Below are 21,626 nucleotides of genomic sequence, written 5' to 3' on the forward strand. Positions count from 1 at the left end.
CAGGGCGGGTATGAGGCAGAAAATTGCCGACATCAGTAGTGTCAGTGTACAGCTGAGGCAACTGCACTTTTTACATTCAAGCTTGTCCCTGGGGAGGGATGGGGACAGGGATGGGAAAGGGAAAGGATAGGTGACGTCTGGAGAGGGGAATGAAGGGAAGGCGAGGTCGGCCAACAGCGAAATGTGGACATCATCATGCTCTTACCCCGAAGCAGCAGGGCTTTGACGTTTTCACCCAATAGGGATCAAGTTGCCCTCTCCGCCCATTTTTAGGGTTCCGTACATCAGACGGTAAAAGCGGAACCCTTATAAGATCATTTTATTGTACATCTGTCACTCTTACTGTCTCCACACTGTTAAGACCCCCTTTTCCTTAGGAACGGTTAGAGGTATGAAGTTGAAATTTATATAACCTAATAAGCCTTACATTTACTTAGTCGTGCAAAAAATGTAACCTTGCAAGTCAATGCAATCAAGACTGCATTGCCATTTCTGTCACGTATTTCGATAATGACAAACTCTCTCAGCAACATCTATAGGATACTTTGCATTGATGTAGACTTGTGAAATTTCACGAGAAGCATGGATTCATGGTACAAAGAAAGCAAAAATCCGAAAATTCTTAATTTTAATTTTCATCACATAAAAATTATTTTTTGCCATTACGAACTTCATTGCAGTCGTAATCCGTCAAAACTGTCAGGGACTACTGTAGAGACTTTGACCTGCTTTTCAGTAATAGTTACAGTGATTTTGTTCATAATTTACAAATATTTCATGCTGATTGGCCGAGCTACGATGAAATGAAGTCCTCTGTTGCTATGGAAACAATGTCTTTGCCATCTAGCAGAGATAGGTGTAAGGCCATCCGAATACCATAACAGCGCTAGCTTGAACTGTCCTTTATGAATTGCTCATTCTACGTATAAACATCCCCTGAGAGTCTGTGACTAAGACACTTACGTATCTGAAATGTTTCAAAGTAAAGTAATAGTATTGCCTGTCTGTTGTTTGGGATGAGATTCTGCTGTCCCATAAAATATCAATTGAAGCACTCCAGAGAACAATTCGACATTTGCTTAACAATAACAGCCCTACTGCCATCTGTACCATTTTCTTCTCTATGTACTTCCATCAAATCGTACCAGTAATCGCAATAGGGACAAGAGCAAATGAAGACAACGCATCTGCGATTGCCAATTAGCACAGCATGTTAATATATTCTCCAAATTTAATAAAATAAATAAAAAATACAGTGGTGAATGTGAAATTACACCAAAAATATGAACTTAATTCTTAAAATTAATTCATTGTCGAAAGTATTGGAATTCCTGGGACCAATGTCTTTCAAGCATCACTATCGATAACAGGTAAAAAATATCATCGAGATTCTCCATTCCCAGGATGGGTGAACTAGCTACATACATAATTAAGTTTGTATGAAACCCTCGGAGTACGAGTCCTTCCCGCAATTGCCCTTTTTTTTATCGTAGAAATCACCTTCTCATCTGAGCTGTGTGCATTGTTGTTAAACATCACCATGAAGGGCCATCAACAGATACAAACCAACTCCATCCAGATTAGGAAGCAGATGAAACCTCTTTGTATTTTTCCGTCAATTATTAACAATAATATCCGTTCATTAATAAATTCATGTATACTTACGTTCACTTTTGTCCCAGCAGCTCAACGCATCCCAGATTCGGCATTAGCAGAACTGCAGGCGTTGTCCCCTCTTCAATTAACTGAGACTCATCTAAGTGACAGCCGAATACTGACATTCACCAAGCCGGCCAGAATGGCCGTGCGGTTCTAGGTGCTGCAGTCTGGAACCGAGCGACCGCTACGGTCGCAGGTTCGAATCCTGCCTCGGGCATGGATGTGTGTGATGTCCTTAGGTTAGTTAGGTTTAATTAGTTCTAAGTTATAGGCGACTGATGACCTCACAAGTTAAGTCGCATAGTGCTCAGAGCCATTTGAACCATTTGATATTCACTAAGTCATATCATTTGACTGCTAACGTGTTGAAACACGTGAATGTTGGTCTAGTACATGATAGTGACTTTGATCTACTAACTGAATTAGAAAGCGTTCAGTATGCTGGGGCCAGAGTGCAGTGTTCATGGTACAAATGAGACTATCTGTGCAGCATGAAGGAATACAAAGAATTAAGATAACAACAGAGTATGAGTCACTGCATACGCTGGTTGACATCAGTATGTTTGGGAGGAATATTTCAGTAGCGAATAAGTGTGGAGAAGCTGTGATTGAATTAATTCCAGGTGACATGCGAATCTAAGTAAAACATTCAAATGTTATGAATCTGGATGATGTGTACTGGCAAGCATGTATTTCATATTTCACCGGCTCTGTCAGTCCAGACTAGTTTGGGCTTGCAAAATGGATAACCAACGAGTTCATGGTTGTCATTACCCAATAAACATGCACGTGATATTACGCTGATTGGATGAGAGAACTGCCAGAACAAGAAAAACGCTAAGTCAATCTTACTGATGTCTGCCTGCCTGGTTTGACACTCAATAACAATTAAGATGTGGAAAATAATTAAGTTAAGGCTTTAGAATTTCGCAGATACACAAATGGTGCTTTACGAATTTCAGAGTGTTCAGATACTTTCTTTTGAACACACTGTAAAATATCTGAAAATACTGCAACTAACACTCTTTAAGAAATTTTTTGGTTTAATATCGCACAAAGGGAAAAAAAGAAATTCAGATCTTTGGAATATATTTGATCTCTATGTGAACTACTGCAGTGTACACCCTTTAATTTTTGTGGATATATGCTCTTGAATATTTCTCAAAAACAGCGTCTGAGTACTTTAAGCGTTGCGTAAGTACACTGAAATACTGCAGTTTATATATTTTTAGTAATTTTCGATTGAATATGGCGAAAACGAAAGAGCATTCGGATACCTTTGATCACTCTATATAATTCTTTTACGTAACTTTTTGGATAACATGACACAAAAAAGAGCATTCGAATACTTTTGAGCACTTTGTAAGAACTTAGCGCAGGGATGTGTGTGTGTGTGTGTGTGTGTGTGTGTGTGTGTGTGTGTGTGTGTGTGTGTGTTTATTAAACTTATTCCCATTAACCATCTTTAATTTTTAAATTGTCCGCCGTCCACCATCTTAAATTTTTGAAATTTACTGCATTCACCATTTTTAATTCTTAAATTGGTAGCATCTTTTTTTTAACTTTTTGGTATCCACTATGTTGATGACATCGCCGAAAAAGGGGTGTTGCCTGTGGTGTCATAAATAAGGGGGCTAGCCTTGTGACGTCATTGGTAGGTCGTTGAGCTGAGTCACATGATGACACAGCTGTAAGAAAATGCACCATACAGTAGATTGCCTTACTACTCATCACCACTGTGTCCCATTACTGGAAAGGAATTTCACTCAGTTTAGTTGAAACTGCTCCTTGTCACCCACCCACATTGCTACCAAGTCTAAACGATCCATATGCCCATTTTCGAGAAACTAGTTACATAGTCATTTTTATGCCAACATATCCCTCCTGATAGTATACTGTAACCTTTATTTCATCTCCTCTAAATGGATGAATTTAGCTTCGTTCGTTACCGCAGAGTAAGGCGGTGCAGTATTTAAGACACAAGTCTAGCAATTGGGGATGATAGTGGTTAGAATGCTAGTGGAATCATCCAGATGTAGACGTTCAGTGGGTTCCCAGAATCGCACCGTGGGGATAATGCCTTTGAAACATACATGAGCTTGTGCACCGTTTATGAAGACCACGTCGTCTACGGATCGTTAAACTCTACTAGAAAAGAAACGGAGACCCGAAACTTTTTTCTCTTTTGCGACCTCTTTACCTTGAATACTTGTATGCCAGGATTTTTAGAATACATCAGTAAGAGAGCAAATGGCTTGTCATCTTACAAGTTAGAGGATGTTTTCTGCAAGATGACTGAAAATTCAACGAAAATCAGTTGATAATCTGAAAATGAAATGATCAAACGGATTTAACAATTTAGAGTGTGTACGTGGTTTCCAATGTGTAAACAGAGAGATGTAATAACTTCGTGTGTAAACGTTTCTGGTTACTGCAGGGGTCCACTACCCATGAGTTTGCATTTGTATCTGTTCTGAGCAGCGATGGAGAAACAGAATCACTTAAACGTCCGTCCGATAGTGATACTGAAGGGGACGCCGTGGATGTTGTGTACTGTACTAAGAGAGTGGGGCACTATGCACTTTAAGTACAGTAGTAACAGAGGTGACCACAGTAAATAGCGATTCTGGGTAGTCTCCTCGCTGGACGGACGATAATAAAACCACGAATGCAGCAATCCACCCCTATAGAAGTGTCGATCACTTCTGCAGAATCTGGCACAGAGGACTGCAACGGAAACATCGTGAATTTGGCTTACCGAGAACCTAAATTCGACTAGTGGTTTCGTGCTCTCAGTATACCTTTACAGTTCACACTGAAGACATGGCATCAACAAGCAGAAGAATCCAAGCCCCGATGACACTAGAAGCTTTACTCGATTAACGCATTCAGTCTCCCGGAAAGTCGTAGCGTCGAAGGATCTGTACAGCTGGCCCTATAGACATGCTAGCAAATGGTTCAAATGGCTCTATGCACTATGGGACTTAATATCTGAGGTCATCAGTCCCCTAGACTTAGAACTACTTAAACCTAACTAACCTAAGGACATCACACACATCCATGCCCGAGGCAGGATTCGAACCTGCAACTGTAGCAGCAGCGCGGTTCCGGACTGAAGCGCCTATATATGCTGGCATGCACCCCTCAATTTTGTATCTGATCTTCAAAATCCACGCACGAGATTTTCATATTCTCTCTCTCATGCGCTCTAGCTACTACTCCTACAGAAAAAGGAACAGGGCCTTCTTGTAGGACACTTATTGTCATTAAATTTTATACTGGAATTCTTTTACGTTGGACGCCATCGTTCCCGACTTATTCAACAGAAACCTAGAAAAATGACCTCCAGACGCACCTCCAGCTCCACACTCATCCCCCACCAGTCGGGTTGTCTAGTATGTTGCCCGTGGCACTCCCTCCTACCACTGCACAAAAGTTTCCCACTACACGGGCTATTGCCGGTATTCGACCTTTTTCTATCTCTATTGATTGGTCTTTTACACTACCAGTGTAGTCGGCTATTTCGTTAAGACTGTTATTTTAATAAAAACCATGAGGGTATTGAAAGGAAGACTAATTACGTTGACAGTCTGATACAAACTTAGCACTACAAGAACAATAGTTCCGTAGTCACAAAGCCGGACGAATACGATTTTATTGTTTAGTTTATGCTGTAAAATTGACACTATTGTTAGGCAAGACTTATACAAGACTCAAATTCAAATTTTTAACTGCTCGACTAAGCCGGTAGTGTAATAAGGAAGACCAAAAGAGGTCGAATATGGAAACAATTAGTGCAGCCGCATATTTTTGTTCAGTGGTAGAGGGGAGTACCATTAGCAGCCTACTATCACACTCAAGCTCCAAAGAAACTGGTAGAGACATGCGTATTCAAATACAGAGATACGTAAACAGGTACGAGTAGAACTCGGGGCTGCGGTCGGTAACGCCTATATAAGACATCAAGTGTCTGGCACAATTGTTAGACCGGTTACTGCTGCCACAATTGTAGATTATAAACATTTAAGGACGTTTGAACGTGATGTTATTGTCGGCGCACGAGCGATGGGACGCGGCACCTCCGAGTTAGCGACGAAGTGGGGATTTTCCCATACGACCATTTCACGAGTGTACCGTGAATATCAGGAATCCGGCAAAACATCAGATCGCTAGCACCGCTGCGTTCGGAAAAAGATCCTGCAAGAACGGATCCAACGACGACTGAAGAGAATCGTTCAACGTGACAGAAGTGCAGCCGTTCCACAAATTACTGCATATTTCAATACTGGGGCATTAACAAGTGTCAGCGTGCGAACCATTCAACGAAACATCATCGATATCGGCTTTTGGAGAGGAAGGCCCACTTGTGTACCCTTGATGACTGTACGACACAAAGCATTACTCTTCGCCTGGACCCGTCAACACGGATATTGGACCATTGTTGACTGGAAACATGTTGCTGGTCGGACGAGTTCCGTTTCAAATTGCATCGAGCGGATGGGCGTGTACGGGTATGGAATCAACCTCATGAATCCATGGACCTTGCGTGTCAGCAGGGAACTGTTTAAACTGGTCGAGGCCCTGCGATGGTGTGGGGAATGTGCAGTTGGAGTGATATGGGATCCCTGATACGTCTAGATGCGACTCTGACAGATGACACGTACGTATGCGTCCTGTCTGATCAACTGCATCCACCCATGTCCATTGTGCATTGCGATGGACTTGGACAATTCCAGCAGGACAATGTGACACTCAAAACGTGCAGAATTGCTACAGAGTGGCTCCACGAACACTCTTCCGAGTTAAAAGACTTTCGCTGGCCATCAAACTCCCCCGACATGAACGTTATTGAGCACATCTGGGGTGCCTTGCAACGTGCTATTAAGAAGAGATCTCCACCCCTTCGTACTCTCACTGATCAATGGACAGCCTTGGGGGATTCATGCTGTCACTTCCCTCCACCACTACTTCAGACATTAGTCGAGTCCGTAAGACGCCGTGTTGTGGCACTTGTGCGTGCTCGCGCGTGAACTACACGATGTTAGGCAGGTGTACCAGTTTCTTTGGCTCTTCAGTGTAATGTTGACCGGTGAAGACTAAGTGTGGGAGTAGTGGTGCATTTGAAGTACATATCTGTACTTATTCCTTGAATACCTCTAAAACTACGGCCTTTACCGAAACTGTCTCTCAGCTTATTATTTAACCTCATTAAATTTCCTGCAAAAAGGTTGTGTTCATTTTTTTCTGTAGGACTGATAGTTTGCTCGTAACGAGGGATGTAATATGAAAATCTCATGCGTAGTATTTGAAGGCCAGATATAGAATTATGAACTGCATAAAACTACAGTGGTAGGGGCAGCTGAATCACCCCGTAAATTCAAATGACACCGCCCCTACCAACTTGAGCAGATGGCGGCAGGCTGTGTACAGGAGATTACAAGAGACACGTCGAGCACTTGAAACCTGTCATCCGAATCATTTCAACTTTCAAAACCCTGAACATCAAGTCAAAGGAAATTGACCGTTCTGGCACTGATGGACCAGTCAGGACCGACCTCTGCCAACGGCGTCATTCGATGGGGACGGAGGGGTGTAGAGCAGCTCACAGCTCTCTCGGCTGTTGTCGGATCTCTTGGCCTTGGAGACTATACTCTTCTTTAAGTAGCTCCTCTGTTCTCCCCAAGAGGTTTAGTGTACAGCGTAGCAGTCCTTTCATCAACGAGAAATCCCTGACAGTACCTGGGTCCTTCTGATAGCAGCCGGATGTGCTAACCACTGAGCTACAAAGACAGATAACCCCATGAACACATAAGCAGCCTTTTCACCAGCTGCAGTAAAGTGGACAACTACCCTAGGCGTTATAATGGACAGCAGGTTGACATGGAAAGCGCAAACAGTGGAAGGGAAACACAGTCAACCACCCCTTCAGTTACCGGGGCGCATTTTACTGGGACGTACGTAACATCCTTAACTCTTTAACATTATTTATTAATTTTTGTTTCTGTGTTATAAAAAGGCAGGTGGAATTAATTTGAAATTTCATATATGAGGTTTCATCAGTAATGAACTGAAGATGGGTCCACCTTTTGCAAGTACGCAAATTATTGCTTTGTTTTGTCACTGAAACACGTTTCACCACAGTTGCGGCATCCTCAGTGAATTTTCTTTTATTTTCTTCCTACATAGATTGAACAGAATTTCAATGGACAAAGATAGCTACACATGGGCGCTAAACATAATCATACAGATTGGTACACAAAATGGTTACAAAGTAAACACTGATGACAAACTAAACCAAAAAATAAAAGTACAATTGACACGGATCACACACAACAGTATCAAATGGTTCAAGTGGCTCTGAGCACTATGAGACTTAACATCTGCGGTAATCAGGCCCCTTAGAACTACGTAAACCTAACTAGCCTAAGGACATCACACACATCCATGCCCGAGGCAGGATTCGAACCTGCGACTGTAGCAGTCGCGTGGTTCCGGATTGAAGCGCCTAGAATCGCTCGGCCACAGCGCCCGGCTCACAACAGTATCACAACGCAACGGAGAGCACACGAGGCACAGAAGGTGAAGAAACCACAAAAAAAAAGAAACAAGGTTCATTCTGACATTGTACTACCAAATAACTCACAGATCAGTAAACATCATGAGAAACCGAGGTATAAATGTGGCATAAATACAAAGGACGCTATACAGAAAAGATTAAAAATGCCCAACACCACTACAGACAAATTCAACAAAGTAGTTATATACCAGGTAACCTGCGAAGACTGTGGTTTAATATACATCAGACAGACATGCAGGAATTTCAGGATAAGATATACAGAACCTTTAAGAGAACAGAAAAGTGACAGCATGAATTCCACATTTGCAGACCACCTCATTAAAAAAATAAAAAAATAAAACTGGAAGAAAATTCCAACATCCAAAAAGCTACCACACTGGGCAAATAATTTGTCTTTTACCAAACAGTACTATGCAACAAAACGCTATTCAGCACTCTAAAAAAGTTAGCGGACAATACAACATAAAAATAAAATGCACACGCGCGCACACGCGCAACTGAAACAAACGGAACAGATTCAAAGTTCGCGGACCTCAAACCAAAGCAAAACAGTAAACAAACTATACTCGGAAGTGCATCAGAGGCAAATTCACTAATTAGCGAGAACTTTACGACTACCTGCCAAATAGCCGGTATGTCCACCAGCGCCACGGATAACAGCGGCGATGTATCGTGCACGGAAGTAATGAGGCCTTGGTGAGTCCCTGGAAGGAGTGAGGATCACATCTGCACACACAAGTCACCTAATCCCCATAAAACCCGGCGTGGGGGCGATGAGCTCTGACGTCAGATGTGTTCGACTGGGTTCAGATCTGGTGAGTTGGCGGGCCATCACATCAGTAAGAACTCGCCACTGTGTTCCTCGAACCATTCGATCACACGCCTGCCCTTGTGACATGGCGCATTCTCTTGTTGTAAAATGTCAAATGGTTCAAATGGCTCTGAGCACTATGGGACTTAACATATGAGGTCATCAGTCCCATAGCGCTTAGAACTACTTAAACCTGACTAACCTAAGTACATCACGCACATCCATGCCTTAGGCAGGATTCGAACCTGCGACCGTAGCGGTCGCGCGGTTCCAGACTGAAGCGCCTAGAACCGCTAGGCCACAACGGCCGGCGAAAAATGTCACTGCCATTGGAAAACATGATCGTCATGAAGGGATGTACGTGGTCTACAGCCAGTGTACGATACTCCTTGGCAGTCATGGTGCGTTGCACTAGCTCCACTTACCCATGGGATACCAATGCAGCCACTCCCGCCGTGTGTTCGAGTCATCCTTCGGGCATGGGTGTGTGTGTTGTTCTTAGCATAGGTTAGTTTACGTTAGTTTAAGTAGTGTGTAAGTCTAGGGACCGATGACCTAAGCTGTCTGGTCCATTGGGAATTCACATACATTTGAACATTTTTTGATACCATTGTGAATGTTACCCAGAACATAATGGAGCTGCCGCCAGCTTGTCTCCGTCTCGCAGTACAGTTGTCTAGGTACTGTTGCCCTGGAAGACGACGGATTCGTGCCCTCCCATCGGCATGATGAAGAAGGTATCGGCACTCATCAGACCATGCAACGCTCTGCCACTGTACCAACGTCCAGTGCCGATGGTCACTTGTCCATTTTAGTTGTAGTTGCCGATGTCGTGATGTTAACAGTGGCACATGCACGGACTGGCGCCCATCGTAGGAACGTTCGGTGCATAGTGTGTTCACACCCACTTGTAAGCTAACAGCATTAAAGTCTGATGTTAGTTACTGGCTCTGAGCACTATGGTACTTAAAATCTGAGGTCATCAGTCCCCTAGAACTTAGAACTACTTAAACCTAACTAACCTAAGGACATCACACACATCCATGCCCGAGGCAGGATTCGAACCTGCGACCGTAGCGGTCGCGCGGTTCCACACTGTAGCGCCTAGAGCCGCTCGGCCTGATGTTAGTTCCGCCATAGTTCGCTGCCTGTCCTGTTTTACCAGTCTGCCTAACCTACGACGTCCGACTTGTGTAACGAGGAGTAGCCGAACACCACGACGTCTGGTCGTCTTGTTTCGCCACGTGTTGAAGACACTGACCACAGCACTCCTCGAATATCCGACAAGTCATGCAGTTTCCGAAATGCTCGTACCGATCCTCCGGCTCATCACAATCTGCCTTCGTCAAACTAAGATATTAACAGACCGAGCGCCGCCACTCGGTGGGTCTTAAGAGACAAGCTAGCGCAGTGGCCAGTTCTACAGCCGACTTGAATGGGAATGGTTCACTTGTTATAGCTTCAGAGATCTCATTTGCAGAGACGCTAGTTAGCATAGCCTTCAACTAAGTCAGTAGCTACGACCTAGCCAGGCGCCACATACAGTTTATGCATTAACAACTGATCTATATGTGTGAAGCAATCACAATTGTAAAGAAGTAATCGCAGTTCAGTCTATAACTGCACTTGTAAATATTATTCTACAAAGTCAAGATCGACATTCACCGCTGATGCTGAATTAAAGCTAAGTATTTAATTGTATTCCTGTCTACTAACTTTCTAATCACCTATGATATTCCAGATACATCCCGTCAAGTATAGTTCATTGATCCTCACGTCAGCCTACGTGATCAACGCTGGCAGTTAATAGCCACACCTCGTAATCAAACTAAGGGTCAAATTGCGTGACTCAGCCCGGTCACCCTTTTTCCACGAGGCCCATAGTTCCGCCTCATACATAACAATGTCTATAGTACGTCAGCAACCATAACGTTCTGGCTGGTCAGTGTATTTGTGCAGCGAAATGTCTGTCCAAGCCACAGCAACATATCAAGACGCATTATTTAGAAACGACAGGAAGAAACGTGAGTATATACTGTCAAAACACAAAATATAATCCATGAATAAAGACAACACGAAATAGTTCCCTATACCTATGCTTCACAAAACTTTTACCGATGTCCACAGATTTAACTCAGCTGCACAAAAACACGCTTGGTACATAAAAACAAACCTGTCACAGAACAGCGCAAGCCAAATATTACAATGGTAAGACCAAAACGAGCTGTACGGCACGAATTTTACCAGAACACACATTTTAAAGATTGGATAACAGACGAAAATCCAATGCAGACGATTTTATAATACACTTCATGCCTGAAGATGATATGGTGTACTGTATCATGTTCCCTAACTTAAACATAACCTGTATGTATGTATTTAAGAAAAAATAAAAGAAAAACCCCTATGAGTTTGCCACGTAGGTGTTGAAACATGTTTGGAGGTAAAACAAAACAATAATTTGTATACTTGCAAAAGGGCGGACCCATGCTTAATTTGTATTTATTTTTCTGGAAGCTCAAAAACTGAGCTCAAAACTCCAATATGATTATCATTACTTTCATAACTTCACATAAATGCAATTTTGTGGATTTTTTTGACGATCGTGTGATAGATGCTCACTTCTTGGGCCGCAGTGATAGTGGCTTTGTGCCGCCCATGGGCCAAGAGTTGGACACCCCTTCACTACACCGAAGCACTAGTGAAAGTTTAGAACTCTCCATTAAAAACGGACTAGCTCTCTACAGGGATTTTATTAAGCTCCTTATGGACTACGGCTGCTTCGCATGGGACAATGCAGCGGCGGGCCTTCCGCAGAGACTGCAGGATTGTACAGAATAAGGCACCGAGGAGGATATTCCACGTTCTGGCATACTTGCCGGCGAAATACCTCGATGAGGCAGCAGAGGAACAAGAAGTCCTACAGAGATTTAAGAAGACAGCTAAGGCGCTATATCAAAAAGCAGCCGCCTCACAAATAAAAAATACTGGATTCCTTCAGGACGTCCGAGATCGTTATAAGCCGGCCATAGACCTACTAAGTAGAGAGTAGAGAGTAGAGTTCTGTGAAGCTAACTTCAGTTGAGTATAACATCGCAGCAAAGGCGATACAAACAAATTGGAAGTCCCAAATTATATCCTCTCAAATGAACATAATAGTAATAATGATGGCCGGCCGAAGCGGCCGTGCGGTTCTAGGCGTTACAGTCTGGAGGCGAGCGACCGCTACGGTCGCAGGTTCGAATCCTGCCTCGGGCATGGATGTGTGTGTGATGTCCTTAGGTTAGTTAGGTTTAATTAGTTCTAAGTTCTAGGCGACTGATAACCTCAGAAGTTAAGTCGCATAGTGCTCTGAGCCATTTGAACCATAATAATAATGCAGTGTGGCTAGGGCTTCCCGTCGGGTAGACCGTTCACCTGGTGCAAGTCTTTCGAGTTGACGCCACTGCGGCGACTTGCGTGTCGATGGGGATGAAATGATGATGATAAGGACAACACAACACCCAGTCCCTGAGCGGAGAAAATCTCCGACCCAGCCGGGAATTGAACCCGGGCCGTTATGTATGAGATTCCGTCGCGCTGACCACTCAGCTACCAGAAGCGGACAACATAATAGCAAATGCATAAGGATAGATGCTACACAATAGCGCAAGGAATGACGAGAGTGCGAGAATTTCGTTATCCACCCGCAGTCCTTTAAAACATGCAGTTACGCAACCTAGTCATACTGTCTTCAGCACTTTATTTTGGTGTTAGACGTTGACTCCTCTACAATTATCTGAATTTTTCTCGCAAAGGCGCTTTCGTCAACTGATAGCTTATCTCACAAATTTTCACATGAGCTACCTGGGTACAGTATCAGCGCTATTGTTGACTCCGAACGTTACTACGTAGAAGAAATATCTGAGGACTGGACATAGTAATCTGCATACGTCTTTAACATCAAAACGATATAGTCCTATGACGTTGGTATTTCACGGCAGTTTTCATTTTTCGATAATGTCAGTACTTAAATGTTAGACGTACACTAAGTGAGCAAAAGTATCCGCACAACACAAAAAACGTCCTTTTTTCATATTAGTGTGTTGTGCTGCTACCTACTGCCAGGTAGTCCATAACAGCGGCCTCAGTAGTCATGAGACATCGTGGAACTCACGGACTTCGAACGTGGTCATGTGATTGGCTGTCACCTGTGTCTTACGTCTGTAAGCGAGATTTCCACACTCCTAAACATCCCTAGGTCCACTGTTTCCGGTGTGATAGTGAAGTGGAAACGTGAAGGCACACGTACCGCACAAAAAAGAACAGGCCGACCTCGTCTGTGGACTGACAAGGATCACAGACAGTTGAAGAGGGTCGTAATGTGTAATATGGAGACATCTATCCAGGCCATCACACAGGAATTCCAAACTGCATCAGGATCCAGTACATGTACTACGACATTTAAGCAGGAGGTGAGAAAACTCGGATTTCCAGGTTGAGCGGCTGCTCCTTAGCCACACATCACGCCGGTAAATGCCAAACGACACCTCGCTTGGTGTAAGGAACGTAAACATTAGACGATTGAACAGTGGAAAAATGTTGTGTGGAGTGACGAATCACGGTACAAAATGTGGAGATCTGATGGCAGGGTGTGGGTCTGGCGAATGCCCGGTGAACGTCATCAGCCAGCATGTGTAGTGCCAACAGTAAAATTCGGAGTTGATGGTATTATGGTGTAGTCGTGTTTTTCATGTAGGGGGCTTGCACCTTTTGTTGTTTTGCGTGCCACTATCACAGCAAAGACCAACAATGATGTTTTAAGCACCTTCTTGCTTCCCACTGTTGAAGAGCAATTGGGGGATGGCGATTGCAACTTTCAACACGATCGAGCACCTATTCGTAATGCACTGCCTGTGGCTGAGTGGTTACACGACGATAACATCCCTGTAATGGATTGGCCTGCACAGAGTCCTGACCTGAATCCTATAGAACACCTCTGGAATGTTTTGGAATGCCGACTTCGTGCCAGGCTTCACCGACCGACATCGATACCTATCCTCAGTGCCGCACTCCGTGAAGAGTAGCCTGCAATTCCCCGAGAAACCTTGCAGCACCTGATTGAACGTATGCCTACGAGAGTGGAAGCTGTCATCAAAGCTAAGGGTGGGCCTAAACTACACTAAATTCCAGCATTACCGATGGAGAGCGCCACGAAATTGTAAGTCATTTTCAACCACGTGTCAGGATACTTTTGATCACATAATATAATTGCCATGCTATCGCCGATTTATTTATTAATAACAGCAATAGTGCTGAAGTGTTGCTGCTACGGTTGCAGTTTGAAACTCGCCGAAGAAGGAAAAGTACTTTTCGTAGGTAAGGACCACATGGCTCTAGTTACGGTTACCATACTAGTAAGATGCTCGTTCCGTATTGTTTAACATCAAGACGGTCTAATAAAGAGTTAATATCGTAAAGTTAATTTTCTGACTTGGTAGCGGTATATACGTTGGTGTGCAAAACTTAAGGACGAAAGTAACTTTCTCATGATGTGTCACTGCAATCTAACATAACTCTATGAAACGTGGATCACACATGGAAAGAACTACTGCAATATAGTATAGAAGGTATCTGAAAGAAATGCTTAACTAGACGTACAGAAATAACTTTTCTATCCAAAGATAATGTTTACACTGAAGTCACCACGTTGCACGATGTTCCCCTGGACATTACAAAAGGCGGGGAATGGTTCTTAATAGGGTGTGTTATCATCTCGGCGGCAATCCATGCACTGAAATGTGCTCCTAAGCTTTCGACAAGAATGGTAAAGAGTTCTTCTGGTAGAATGAACCACTCCTCCGCCATCGCGATTGACAGCTGTCTGATGGGCGTTGGTGCATGTAGATGCGCTGCGGTTTGTCTGAACAACGGGCACCACACTTGCTCGATGCGGGAAGCAGGGGAGCGGACGGGTCAGTCCATTCGCCGAATATCCTCTCATTTAACATGTTCACCATCTGCGCTGTTCGATATGGTCGCGCTTTGTAATCTACAAAAATGAAGTCAGAATGTAATGCACGACTCAAAAGGCGAGTATGGTGAAGGAATAAACTGTCACAATAACGTTGACTGGTGAATGTACCGTGTGCAAAAATATGCAGGTCAGTACGCACATGCAACATTACATCTCCACACACAATGCCATAAAGAACAGACACCACACGTATAAATAACATACACTGAAACTCCAAAGAAACTGGTATAGGCATGCGTATTCTAATAGAGGGATATGTAAACAGACAGAATACGGCGCTGCGCTCTGCAACGCCTATATTGCACAACAAGTGTCCGGCGCAGTTATTAGATCGTTCACTGCTGCTACAATGGCAGGTTATCAAGATTGAAGTGAGTTTGAACGTGTTGTTATAGTCAGTGCACGAGCGATGGGACGCACCATTTCCGAGGTAGCGATGCAGTGGGGATTTTCCCGTACGACCATTTCAAGAGTGTGCCGTGGATATCAAGAATCCAGTAGAGTATCAAACCTCCGACATCGCTTCGGCAGGGAAAAGATCCTGTAAGAACGGGACCAACGAAGACTGAAGAGAATCGTTCCATGTCACAGAAGTGCAACCCTTCCGCAAATTTCTGCAGTTTTCAATGCTGGGACATCAACAAGTGTCAGCGTGCCAACCATTCAACGAAGCATCATCGATGTGGGCTTTCGGAGCCGAAGGCCCACTCGGGTACCCTTGATGACTGCACAAACACAAAGCTTTACTCCTCCCCTGAGCCCGTCAACACCTACATTGGACTTTTGATGACTGGAAACACGTTGCCTGGTCGTGCGAGTCTCGTTTCGAATTGTATCTAGCGGATGGATGTGTACGAGTATGGAGACAACTTAATGAGTCCATTGACCCTGCATGTCAGCAGGGGACTGTTCAAGATATATCAAAAAGTGGTGTGTGTCCTTTTAGACATGTTAAAACATCAGGGAATAACCTCCATTGTCCTCAGGGAGACGTATAAGGTAAATGCTGTAGGGAAAGACAAAGACTGAAATACGTGACAAACAAGTGCTTCTCTGAAATGAAGAGGGAGAAAAACAAAAACAAAAAAGGGGGTGGGGAGGGAGGGAGGGAGAGAGAGAGAGAGAGAGAGAGAGAGAGAGAGAGAGAGAGAGAGAAAATAAAAGTCGTTTTGTCCATTCCAGGCAGTTGTACCCACTTCAGAAGCAAACTAGGCCAGAATACCACAACTCTTGTAACTGGTCCTTCATATCCTGCATACCGTGTAAGACTTTGATATGTTTTATGAAATTTAAATAATTCACCTTGACTCTACTGAGACAAAGATGAACGAGCGCACTGCACGAGTAGTAAATCGAATTGTTAACTGTGTGTTGAATGTAATCTATGGTGCGCTTGCTCGAGTATCGTTGCGCAGCGCTGGGACATTCGTATTTGCAGCATAGTAGCGGCAGTTGAGTGTTTAGAAAAGGAGTTTTGCTATTTGTGAATCTGAGAAAAAGCATATGGAATACTTTCTTATGGAGATGAAAACTCATTTGTAAACATACGTTATTGATTCTATTGATGGTGAAGATTTTTTGGAGGAATTTTTCAAGGTAACTAATGCTTGTGCAAGAAGGAAATGTTTGTTTGTCAGAACTATTAGTGGAAGGAAATCTAATAAAACTCACGATTAGTATTAATTTGATTCCTTTGCTGTCGTTATGTCACAAATAGCGTTATTGGCTGGAATTTCTATAATTTTTGTACTGAAATAATTTGTTAATTGTTAGAGTCTTCTTATGTTGTACAGGCTTGGTTGACACTAATCAGTCTATTTTTTTCAAGAACTACTCTCTCTAAATTAAAATCCTTATCCATTATTCCTAGTAAAGATTCGATATTTTGTCGCGTGTGCATTGCACCTTACGTCATACGAAGTCACAGATCGTTTCTAACAAGAAAAGAAACAAATTTTGTTGTGAGTAGTTTATTTTGCATTAACTACTACATCATATGACTTCTATTTGCTTTCGAGAACGTCAGTACGTCAGACACAAAACAACGTGCTGGGCTTGAGGTAAGTTACTTTTATTTCAGGGCAGATCTCACTTCGCATTCCGGTGAGGAAACATTTCGTAGTTAGAATTATCATATATTGTGCTAATTTACGGTGAACACTGTAGGTAGCGCCAAACAGCTATTTTTCTTATGAGTAGAGCAGTATTTTATCTTTACGGATATTTCAAGTCAGAAAGTGCATTTCATATCGTGCAACTTTCATAATGTAGTTCAGTATTGACTTTCGGTTAAATAGTTTTCGTTGAGTACAGCATTAGCTACTTTGGCATTTAATTAAATTGGTTTTCAGTATTAAAGTGCAGTACTTCACTAAGTTTAAAGTATTGTTTAAAAACAATGTTCACACGCGCAACACAAGGACAACGAATAGTCGGTATTGCTCAGCAGTTGAATACGATACCTAAACACGTTAAACACGTTAAACGATGATAAAGGTTTTGAAAGAAAGAATATTCATTATTTTCATAGAGAGCTTACAACTGGCTATGGGGCGGAGTTGCCGTCCGAGTTGGTTCCACACACGTTCTGTGGGGCGCAGATCTGGAAACCTTGTTTGCACAGGAGTGCATCAAAATCACGCAGGCAGTTCAGAGAGAGACAGATCATCTATAGACCAGCATTGTCCTGTTGAAACACACACCACGCTTTTGTCACACGAGAGATTACAGGTGAGGGACGCAGGATGTTCGTGACGTAACGTTGTACCGTCATAGTTCTCTCAATCACTACCATCCGTGACCTGAAGTCATATCCAATGGCACTCCACAGCAGAGACCATGACTAAAATCTCTGAGCTTCTCCAAACCATTGCAAAAGGGGACCTACACCGATGTCGCCGCCATACTCGCTGTCAATGGTCTTCCAGGATAGTGCAGAGCCGCAATTAATCGATGTACACATTGCGACGCCATTCATCAGCAGTCCACACTCGATGGTCACGGTACCACCTAGACACAGCCCTTTGTGTTGTGATGTTGATGGCAGTCTGTGCATGGGGAGGTAATTCCTAAGTCTGGCCACTTAGACACAGCCCTTTGTGTTGTGATGTTGATGGCATTCGATGCATGGGAAAGTAATTCCTAAGTCTGGCCACTTAGATGCATCCCTTTGTGTTATGATGTTGATGGCATTCGATGCATGGGAAAGTAATTCCTAAGTCTGGCCACTTTCATGCTGCCCTTTGTGTTGTGATGTTGATGGCAATCTATGCATGGGAAGGTAATTTCTAAGTCCGGCCACTTAGACGCAGCTCTTTGTGTTGTGATGTTGATGGCAGTCTACGCATGGGAAGGTAATTCCTAAGTCCGGCTGCTCTTAGACCAGTGATGCAAGGGACACAGAATATCGTTGGGAGTCCATTACTTGTTCTCAGATCGCAGACGATCCTCTATTGCCTGCCCTCACGTCCAATGCAGTCCAAAATCAGAACACTGTCATTCAAACGCCCTACAGGTCTGTATACTGCATGATTCGACCAGCCAGCCAACTGGAGACCACAATGACGCCTGTATTAATCTGTATCAGATGCTGATAACGCTGTCTCGCCCGAGTACACAGTGTCCTTCACAGTGATCCCTGAACAGCTGATACTCTATTTGCCTCTCATATACCCTACCAGGGAGAACACTAATGAGCTGTGGTCAACATGTCACAAAGGACTGCAATTCTGATCGTTTCCATACTGGCCTACAGTGTGTATATGAAGGAGCCTACATTAACATCGGACTGTAACTTCTGGATATATCAAATTTTTCGGCAGGTTTTATATACAGGGTGAGTCAGGAGGAACGTTTCATGCTTTGAGGGGTGAGGGTATCAGAGATTTTGAACAAGAAACGTTATATGAACTTACTCTGTGTTCTAATAGTTTCCAAGGAAGTCAATGCAAGCAGTGGGGAGCAAGACTAATACAGGGGGTAGTGAGTGAAATATCGATATCTAACGTTTTATTAAATTGTGTAGATTTCCTAACAAAACGTTCACTGCCAACTGCAATGCTCTTTGTAGTTCTTGTAGACAGGTGTTATCTTGATGATCTGAGTTCATTCGTACGATCCTTTACTTTAGCCCACGCACGTATGTAAAATACGGGTGAGATGTTCCCCATTTGTATCCACTCAGACCTTGTAGAATTCACTCTTAAGACTCATGAGCTAACCCCACAAACAGTAATCTATTGGAGACGCTCGGATGACCTCAGTGGCCAACAAATGACGGCGACCGAGAAAACGCGCATGGTATGGTTCAGTGAGGTATTGTCACTGGCAGTATGCAATGTGCAGGAGCTTCGCCATGCTGAAAATACGTATATATGATCGAGTTGCCAAAGGAATATCCTCCAAGTATCTGGTAACACGATTCAAATGGTTCAAATGGCTCTGAGCACTATGGGACTTAACTTCTAAGGTCATCAGTCCCCTAGAACTTAGAACTACTTAAACCTAACTAACCTAAGGACATCACACACATCCATGCCCGAGGCAGGATTTGAACCTGCGACCGTAGCGGTCACGCGGTTCCAAACTGAAGCGCTTAGAACCGCATTTGGTAACACATTTTGAAGAAGATGATGATACCGTACTTCATTGAGATGGTTATCTGAAACAAGCAGACCGATGCGTCCGTCAATTATAATACCGCAGCACCTGTTCACTGAGAAACGTCGTCGAAAACTTGCATCCAGAGCAGCGAGCAGGTTTCCATGTGCTCACATGTGAGTGTTGTGCGTCACTGGTGTTGACTCATAACTAAACAGATTACACAGAATACAGCGTTTATTGGCTGTAATTCATTCACAGATTTCCTTTCGTCTGGCATCATCTCCTACATGCCGGTATTGCACACTTTGTCATTGATATGGATGCAAACCTTGCTGATATACTGTGCGCATTACTAGTGTTTGTGGAACATCAATCTTCGCAGCAGTTCTTCTAAAACTAGTAATTGGGCTGCGTTCTACCATTTGAAGACTTTTCTCAGTTGCACTAAGATCTTGCTGGAGGGCACCTTCTGGTGCGACAGATACTCTCGGAAGCGTTACACGATCACGTAACCTGTCAGAGACCCAGACAAATGCCATGCTGTCCAGATGTCTGCAATTAGGAAATCTTCGTTCGTATTTGCGAACAGCGAATTTGGAATTCCGGTTGAAAAACCCGGAGACTGAAGAGATGCTGCAAGAACGGAACCAACGACGACTCAAGAGAATTGTTCGAAGTGACACAAGTGCAGCTCTTCTGCAAATTGCTGCAGATTCAATGCTGGGTCATTGACATGTGTCAGCGTGTGAACCACTCAACGAAACATCATCCATATGGGCTTTCGGAGCCGAAAGCCCACTCGTGTACCCTTGATGACTGTACGACACAAAGCTTTACGCCTCGCCTAGGCCCCTCAACACTGAATTGGACTGTTGATGATGGGAAACATGTTACCTGGTTGGTCGAGTCTCGTTTCAAATTGTATCGAGAGGGTGGACGTGTACGGGTGTGGAGACAACCTCATGAATCCATGGACCCTGCATGTCAGCAGGGGACTGTTCAAGCTGTTGAAGGCTCTGTAATAGCGTGGGACGTGTGCAGTTGGAGTGATAAATGATATGAGCTCTCTGATACGCCTAGATACGACTCTGACAGGTGACACATACACAACATCCTGTCTGATCACTTGCATCCATACACGTCCGTTCTGCATTCCGACGGACTTGAGCAATTCCAGCAGGACGATGTGACACCCCCACACGTCTGTAATTGCTTCAGAGTGGTTCCAGGAACACTCTTCTGAGTTTAAGCACTTCCACTGGCCACCATTCTCGCCAGACATGAATGTTATTGAGCATATACACAAATAAAAAAAAGTTTGCATCACCTCGGTTCCAAGGGTTCCGGAACCTATACAGAAAATTGGAATAGAGATCAACAACATTATTTCCGTCCTTTTTATTGCTCATGAAAACTACACATTGCATATTGTGCTACCATACAGCGAGACCTTCACTGGTGGTGGTCGAGACTGCTGTACGCACCGGTACCTCTAATACCACTGATGCGTGCCTGTATTCATCGTGGCACACTATCCACAAGTTCATCAAGGCACTGCTGGTCCAGACTATCTCACTCCTCATCGGCGATTCGGAGTAGATCCCTCAGAGTGGGCTGGCCGCTATGGCCGAACGGTTCTAGGCGCTTCAGTCCGGAACCGCGCTGCTGCTACTGTCACAGGTTCGTATCCTGCCTCGGGCATGGATCTACATCTACATCTACATTTATACTCCGCAAGCCACCCAACGGTGTGTGGCGGAGGGCACTTTACGTGCCACTGTCATTACCTCCCTTTCCTGTTCCAGTCGCGTATGGTTCGCGGGAAGAACGACTGTCTGAAAGCCTCCGTGCGCGCTCTAATCTCTCTAATTTTACATTCGTGATCTCCTCGGGAGGTATAAGTAGGGGGAAGCAATGTATTCGATACCTCATCCAGAAACGCACCCTCTCGAAACCTGGCG

Source organism: Schistocerca piceifrons, chromosome 7 (assembly GCF_021461385.2).
Source record: "Schistocerca piceifrons isolate TAMUIC-IGC-003096 chromosome 7, iqSchPice1.1, whole genome shotgun sequence".
NCBI lineage: Eukaryota > Metazoa > Arthropoda > Insecta > Orthoptera > Acrididae > Schistocerca > Schistocerca piceifrons.